The sequence below is a fragment of the Prinia subflava genome, unplaced genomic scaffold (assembly GCF_021018805.1).
Source record: "Prinia subflava isolate CZ2003 ecotype Zambia unplaced genomic scaffold, Cam_Psub_1.2 scaffold_48_NEW, whole genome shotgun sequence".
NCBI classification, from domain to species: domain Eukaryota; kingdom Metazoa; phylum Chordata; class Aves; order Passeriformes; family Cisticolidae; genus Prinia; species Prinia subflava.
The window spans coordinates 161,708-170,023 of NW_026961012.1; the positions used below are offsets into that span (position 1 = coordinate 161,708).

The 8,316-nt window shown below is 49.4% G+C and overlaps 1 long non-coding RNA gene across 1 annotated transcript; it reads left to right on the forward strand.

The window, feature by feature from the left end:
- The first annotated feature begins 358 nt into the window (after positions 1-358).
- Positions 359-6,286, forward strand: LOC134565438 (uncharacterized). The gene is made up of 3 exons (XR_010083915.1): positions 359-438; positions 623-1,437; positions 5,908-6,286. It is a non-coding gene; the product is annotated as an uncharacterized LOC134565438 (long non-coding RNA).
- The last annotated feature ends 2,030 nt before the right edge of the window (positions 6,287-8,316 follow it).

The following is an 8,316-nucleotide window of genomic DNA, read 5'->3' on the forward strand; positions in this document are numbered from 1 at the left end:
AAGCAGAGAATAAGGGGAGAAGGGACCCCAAAACACGCCAGCATCCCTAAGTGGGGTGGTGGAAAAAGGGGAAGCTTTTTGGATTTCTGGAACCCCCAGCAGCCTATGGAGGGCAGGGACCGAGTAGATGGGGGACCCCCAGCACAAGCGTGACCCCCATCAGCTGGGGCAGGGGGGAACCCCCAAACACCAAATGGGAGAGACCAGAGATGGGAGGGATTCTTGGGAGGCATTTCCAAGGCTGAATCTTGGTGTTGGGGAGGTTTTCTGGACCCCAGATTCCCGGTGACTTCTAGAGATGGACTTGGGCAGAGGGACCATCAAACTCAATGTGCTCATCCCTTGATTTTCCCCAAACCAGGATTTCCCATTGCCAAACCTTGGCTGGATGGAGGAGGCTGCGAGGAGGAGGAAGATATCCCTGGGACCGCCAGGCAGGTGAGGAGGAAGTCACTGCCCCTTTCCCCTCTCTCCTGCTCCATCTCCCAGCCCAGCCTGGCCCTGGCTGCAGGACAACCCCGCTGCCGACGCCGTCCTGCCAGGGATGGACTGAGGGGATCTCCTTGCCCTTCCCTCTGGAGCAGACACAAATCCCATCCTGTCCTTGTCCTTCCTCCCCCAGACAAGGAGCTGAGGAAAGAGACCAGGGAGGACAAATCCCCACGGCAGAACCTCCTGGAAGAGGCCGTTTTGAGTGGATCCACAGCAGAGGAATCCAATGGGGAGGAAAAGCGCCCCGGATCCTGCATGAGGAGAGGCTCCAAACACATCCAAAGGTGCCCTGGTGAGGAAACACCCACCCTGTGCCAGGACCGTGGCCGGAGATCCAGCCAGAGCTCAGACCTTGTGGCCCATGAGCAGCTTTGTGACAAAGAGAGGCGCTGTGAGTGCTTGGAGTGTGGGAAGAGCTTTGGCAAGAAATCCTCCCTGATCCACCACCACAGGATCCACACTGGGGAACGGCCCTACCAGTGTGGGGAATGTGGGAAGGGCTGCAGAGACAGCTCTGAGCTGATCAAACACCAGAGGATCCACACTGGGGAACTGTCTCCACGGGGCCTGACCGGGATTGAGAGACTCTGGAGACGTTCTAGGTTCCGCAGGGCAGGGCAGGAAGACCCGATGTTTATTTACAAAGTCACTTATATACATTTCATATAATGACCATCGATTGGGGGATGGAATCCCCACCTCCTACTTCACACTGGTCAAGCTAACTGTCAATGACCTTTTCTCCTCCCAGCTAGAAATATGTAAACAATGGGAGACAGTTAGGAAAACATGCCAATGTTTACATTTCCAAGCGGGAGAAACTGCCTATCCAGGGACAGAGCCTCATGGCAACAGGGAACGGCCCTACGAGTGTGGGGAATGTGGGAAGGGCTTCAGAAACAGCTCTGAGCTGATCAAACACCAGAGGATCCACACTGGGGAGATGTTGCTATGGTTTTCGGACGGCACAGAAATAACAACATGACTCTCCATGATGGTAAAGATGAGAGCAAACTTTATTCTTCTACATTCTACTTTTATAGAGTAGTTCGGTACAAAGAACATGATTGGTTATTCAGCGTCTACACTCTTTAGTAAACATTTCTTTCCAGTAAACACGTTGGAAAAACACCACCTGCGGATGGTTTCTCACTTCCCAAGGCTTGTTTGAATTCCTCCTTTAGATTTCTCAGGCTAACATGAGAAAGTTGCTCGTCTGCCTTTCACACAGACACTAGCAGAGCCTGAAGCCTAAATTCAGGCCAATGTCAGGCCCACATCTCCCCCTTTTAGTTTTTGCTGAGGGCGACGTCTGTGTCTGTGTCCTCTCCTGCAGGGCCCTTGCAAGAGAAAAAGACAAACATGACACCAGAAGTCCCTTTAGTAATCAACCAATCACTAAATAGAACTTTCATTGGGCACCAACTTAAATGGTCAGGGAAGTTCTGTGGCATTTGGTGTTGACCCTTCATAACCATGTCCATGCACCAGCGTCAAGCTTAGCTATTTACTAATTCTAATACAGAAAAAAACAAAACATCATTAGCCTGCTCAAAATGGCAGTCTAATTTGTCAAGATCTATCACTCTAGGAATCATCCTTTCAGATAACAAGGGCTTTTTCTGCCTTTTAGCAAAGGACAGTGGTCCTTGCATTACACCTGCAACCGCAAACTGATTTAATTTTCCAATTATTTGGACAACCTGAGTTGACCCTTTTTTTTTTTTTTTTTTTTTTTTTTTTTTTTTTTTTTTAATGCAAAAATGCATGCGATGTTTGAAAGGGCAGAGACCCATTGCAGGATGTGCAGTATTGGACCATCGTTCACTCAATTGGCCCATGATATCTGTAGGATGTCACCTAGAAAGAAAGAATAAGAATAATAAAATTAATAAAAATATCAATAAAAAGATATCTGACTCCAAAAAAAATCTACATGATCCCAAAGACCAGAAAGGCAAAAACCACAAAGTGAAATAACAGCCCTTAATAACTACAAAACATACACCGAAGGCACGTGAAATATTACCTAAAATACAACTACATCTATGTAGGAAACTTAAATGAAACAACATCTACTATAAAATTAAAACACATGAAAAGAAAAAGTCCATTGAGACAAGATGTTGATCCTTAGCATCACTGGATGTCTTCTTGAAGCCTGGAGCAGGGAGTGACTCGAGGATGATCGATGAAAACAGGACCATGCTGCTGACACAGGACTTCTGTTGTCTCCATAACTTCCAAGCACATGGTCATCTTTGCAGTCTATATGACAGCCACTAAGGCTATGCAATGTCCCTTTTCACTCCTCAAAGGTGATGGGTAACACGACTGCTGAACCTGCTAATGATAAAACACAGGCACATCTTCTCCTTAAGTTAACAAACTTGTCAGGCTCCATTGTCTAAATTCAACATCCAGGTTTCAGAATTACTTTTTCTTCAGGTTCATAACATAAATGTTACATTGTTGCAAGTTATCTTTTTAATAATAATTTTGATCAGCCCAGAAACTGCAAAAGCTGAAGTGCTTCTTTACCAGTGAGATCCTGTTCATCCTTCCCGGGCAGGAATTCCAGGTTCACCTCAAAGATCAATTCAGCTATTATATTTAAAGGTCAAATTGTTGAGTCAAATAACTCATGTAATTTTTGCTAAAACATCTGGGCAAATAGGCAATTCCCATCCAGAGAGAGCCAAGGCATGGCCAGTGCCCAGCTCTAACTGCAGAGGAATCCCTTACACCAATTTTAAAAACAAGCTTCTTAAAAATCTTATAATAAAAAACTAATATGGTAATTGACACCTCCTAAATTTGTCAGGGTAGAGATGCTCTGAGCTCAGCAGGCTCTTGAGATGGTCTGTGACCAGGATTGGAACTGCATCCCAAACCGTCAGGACAGAGGAGGCATTCTTACAAACTCAGATAACCTTGTCTGGAAATCTGAAAATATTTAGAAAATCATGAATGCAAAGCTAGCATAGACAGCTAGAAAACAAGGAAAAATTCTTGGCTGACACGTGTCTTACAGGCAATTATAGACAAATAGCAAAGTACATGAGAAGAAGAAGCAGAAGCAGCAGCAGTAGCAGCAGCCGGCTGTAGAACTGTGATAACTTTATCATATCAGTGAATTCACATCAAATATCTTAAAAACTGAGATAACACTTAAAACTCATAACTGATGGTTATACTGTAGAATTATTAATAATACTTGTGTTATCTGCGAAAGGCAACAAAGGTTGCTTATTTGTTTTTTGTATTTCTTGTCATTTTTCTTCTATTATGAACAGGCATTTAAGGCTCCAATTCTGTTCACAGAGACGCCTCGAGAAGAAATGTTTTGAGGGAGGGGGGGAGGGAAAAACCCAAACAAAAATCAACTGTCCCTCTAAAGGGAAAAGCTTCTGCTCACCTCAAAGGCGACGAAGCTATTTGGCCCTCCCTCAGTGGGGCTTTGGGGGCTCAAGGGCCCCAGGGCCGCCCCGCGGAGCTGGGGGAAATCCAAACAAACGTGGCCCCCATTTTTCTGTAAAGGAAAAAGCTTCTGCTCACCTCAAAGGCGACGAAGCTATTTGGCCCTGCCCTGAGTGGGGCTTTGGGGGCTCAATGGCCCCAGGGCCGCTCCGCAGAGCTGGGGGAAATCCAACAAACGTGGCCCCCATTTTTCTGTAAAAAAAAAATTCAAGCGAAGCAACTCCCACAGCATTATCCGCTGTCTAGAGGAACGGCAAGTTCCTCGTGCCCTATTCGCAGTCAGCCGCTTGGCCCGCAGGGAAGGAGTGGGGGAGCGAACCCCGCCGCTCATGGCGGGGGGAAGGGGGAAAAGGAGCGAGGAGACCGCTCCTCCGTTCCTATGACGACTTGCTGTGCAAATTCACGCGGGAAGGAAATGGAGGGGAAACGGAGAGGGGACAACGGAGCGGGGCTCGGCGGGGCTCAGCCCGCCGCCGCCCTGCCGCCGCCTGTCTCAAGCGGAGAGCCGGTGGCCCCCCTCACCGCCCTGGGGGGAAGGGGGGGGGGACGAAGAGGCAAAGCTGCTCCAAGCCGCCCGTCTCGGCGGCACCGTGCGGGGAAGGGACCTGCGCGCCCCCTCCCCGACCCGCGCGCCTGTGGGGAGGGGGGAAAACCGAGTACGGAAAAACGAGAGAGAGAGAGATTTTGCAGCCGCTGCAGCGCCCTGGAGCAGGGCGGGAGAAAAACCGAGCGAGAGAGAGAGAAGGCAGGGAGATCGCATCCGTGCTGCCATGCCTCTGTCTCACCGCACCCCCACCCCCGCGGAAGGAAAAGAACAAAGTTAAAACACAGAGACACAAAGAAAGACAAGCCCTAAACTCACACAGGCAATCATAAAAACAAGCACAGGTAACGTTAAAAGCATAAAACACTCATAAAGTGAACTTTTCGCCCTGAACACACAGAAGGATACAGAGGGATCAAAGGTTTTCGATCCCGGTCCCGTCCGCAGGCCAGATGCTGGGCCACGCCGACGAGGAAAGGATCGTTGTGTCACACTCCGGGTCGGAATCTGACCAGCTGTATCTTGGACGGGCTAGCATCTTTTAAAGTCACGGTACAGACTAGTCGCAGTGGATGATAGCGCAGGAACCACTGCCAGCCATCCGTGGTATGAAGAAAGGAGAAGGAAAAGCCAAGGAAGCGCCGTCTCTGCCGGCCGGGAGAGGCTTACAGACGCTCGCTTTGATCTCGGCCAGACAGAACCGAAAAAGGTCGGGGGAGTGCTGGGCAAGCTGTCGGCAGCGAAGAATTCCAGCTGCTCTTGTCAGGAAAGGCACAAGCTGTCCTCTCTCAGGAGAGGGGTTCCCCAGGTTTTTCTGGAACCTCTGCCCGGCTGTCTTTTTTTAGAAATTAAAGTCCAGCTGTGCTGGGTGCCGTCCGACCTGCTATCTTTTGGCAGGATTGACATGGTCAGCAGGACCAGCATTCTTTAGAAAAAATGTGGAGATATTTCGCTTACCTCTCTGAGGAGGCAGGTAGCAATTTTTCAAGCTTTGCTGCATGAATCAGTCCCGGCTGCGCTGAACTTCTTCGAAACGTCGGGTCACCAGATGTTGCTATGGTTTTCGGACGGCACAGAAATAACAACATGACTCTCCATGATGGTAAAGATGAGAGCAAACTTTATTCTTCTACATTCTACTTTTATAGAGTAGTTCGGTACAAAGAACATGATTGGTTATTCAGCGTCTACACTCTTTAGTAAACATTTCTTTCCAGTAAACACGTTGGAAAAACACCACCTGCGGATGGTTTCTCACTTCCCAAGGTTTGTTTGAATTCCTCCTTTAGATTTCTCAGGCTAACATGAGAAAGTTGCTCGTCTGCCTTTCACACAGACACTAGCAGAGCCTGAAGCCTAAATTCAGGCCAATGTCAGGCCCACAGGGAGAGGCCCTACGAGTGTGGGGAATGTGGGAAGAGCTTCACCCAGCGCTCCGGCCTCATCCACCACCAGAACACCCACACTGAGGAAAGGCCATACAGGTGTGGGGAGTGTGGAAGGGCTTCAACCAGAGGTCCCAGCTGATCCCCCACCAAATGATCCACACCAGGGAGAGGCCCTGCGAGTGTTCCCAGTGTGGGAAGAGGTTTCAGACCAGCTCCCATCTCCTCGTGCACCAGCGCATTCACACAGAGGAGAGGCCCCTGCGCTGCCCTGAATGTGGGAAGGGCTTCAAGCAGAGCTCCAACCTCATCATGCACTGGCACATCCACACCAGGAGAGGCCCCACGAGTGTCCCCAGTGTGGGAAGAGCTTCTCACAGAGCTCTGCCTTGATCTGACACCAACGGAGGCACAGTGAGGGAAGCCCTGAGAGTGCCCTGTCTCTGGGAAGAGCTTTGTGCACTGCTCCAACTCCATCCCCATCGGAGGACCCACACTGGGGAGAGCCCTGGTGACCCATAATCCCAGTATCTACATTGGGAAGTGGCTGGTGGTCCTTTTATTTTGCCTGTGATTATCTTTTGGTTCATCTTCATCCCTTTGAAACACACAGAATTGCGGTAAAAGTCAACTAATTAAGCGAAGGCATCTAAAGCCTCACTTTTTACTAGTGTTTTGAGGGAATCTGGGATGCAGGGAGATATGGGAGGATATGGGGGTTTGGGGGATTTTGGTGTAGTTGTCTCCATTTCTTGGAGCTCAAAGAGATGAGTGGATTTGATCTGTCACCTCAGAACCACTCAATGCCACTGAAAACTGCTCAATCCCACCCCAAAATTACTCAGTTCCACATCCTCTCATGGTGGGATGGGGTTGGAAGGTTTTGAGCACAGCCTGGTGCCAGCCTGCCAATTGAATTTGGGACAGCCTTTGTCCTCCTCAGCTGCCAGAAGGAAGGCGAGGAGGGCAGAGCTTCCTTTCCTAGCAGGACGCCCTCCCTGGCTCTCCTTTCCTCAAACAAAGGTGCTGCCTTAGAGCATCTCACTGCTCTTTGGGGCTACAGCTCCCGAGGCCGGAATTCTCATTTCTGGCTGCCAGCAAATACCTCTGGATGTTCCTGGTAGTTCCTTGGCCACCTGCAGTGCTGCACTCGGGAACTGCACGTTGGCTGAGTTTCAATGTTGTTTTAGGTGGCCATCAAGAAAATAAATATTCGGTGACAGAGGAGGAAGCAAAAAACCCACACCAAAATAATGGTCCTGAAGAGGAGTAGGAGTCCCTGTGTGGTGAATTATTTAGACTGGTGAGTGGTCATGGTCTCATCCCATCAATGTTTCTTTACATACTAAAAGCAGGCGAGGGTAAAAATCCACTTTAGACACTAGGAGAAAATAGAGCTATTATTTATTATTGATTAATTCTTATTTGTCTACTCATCTCCAGTGGACGGGAAGAGAGTACATTTTGTCTGCATGAATCCTCCATGCCTTTCAAACACAGAGTCTGGAAAATTGTTCAAAAACCTGGATCGACCCTACTACAGGAAATCAATAGCCTGTAATTTCACTGCCTCCATGTTATCTCAGGATTGGTGATTTTTAAAGTTTCTGAAAAGCTGATGAAGCATCTTGGAGAGGATTTCCCTTGGGAAAATCCTTGGAATCCTTGGAAATCCCTGGATGCTGCATCCCCCAGGCTGGGAATCCCCATGACATTGGCAGGTTTTGCTCTGCATCATCAGCCTGCCCAGACTCTGCTCGGTGTTTCACAAGTGGACAAGACAATGGATCTTGTGCCAAGCTTCCTTTCAAACAGTAACACCTGGGTCAGCATGACAGAAAAGAAAGACAAAGCAAGAAGAATTCACCACTTGGAACAGAGGCAGTGTCCCACCATCTTCCCCTCTGTTGGTATCAATTTTGTACATTTAGAGACAAAGCTGGCTCTGGAGCTGCCATCTCTCAGTCCCTGATGCTCTTTGCTGCCCCTCAGCCCTGAGTGCCACTGCTCTGCCTGCCTGCTGTCCCTGTGGGGCTGGGGATGCTCAGCCTGCAAAGAGAGGGCCATGGGGAGGCCTCAGTGCAGCTGTGCAGGGCTGGGAGGGTCCCACAGCAAAGATGGGCACAGAGTGTTCAACAGGGCCTGTGCAGAGAGGGCAGGGGGGGATGGCTTTGCACTGCAGGAGGGCGATTGGAGTTGGGAGTGGAAGTTGAAGGAAGATGTTCTTTTCCACTGAGGGTGGTGAGGCACCGGGCCAGGCTGTGCACAGAGGCTGTGGATGCCCCATCCTTGGCAACATCCAGGGCCAGGTGGGAACAGGGCTCTGAGCAACACGGTCTGGGGGAAGATTGCTCAGGTTGGGGCAAGATGAGCTTCAGGGTCTCTTCCAAGGCCAACTGCTCAGGGCTTCCATCA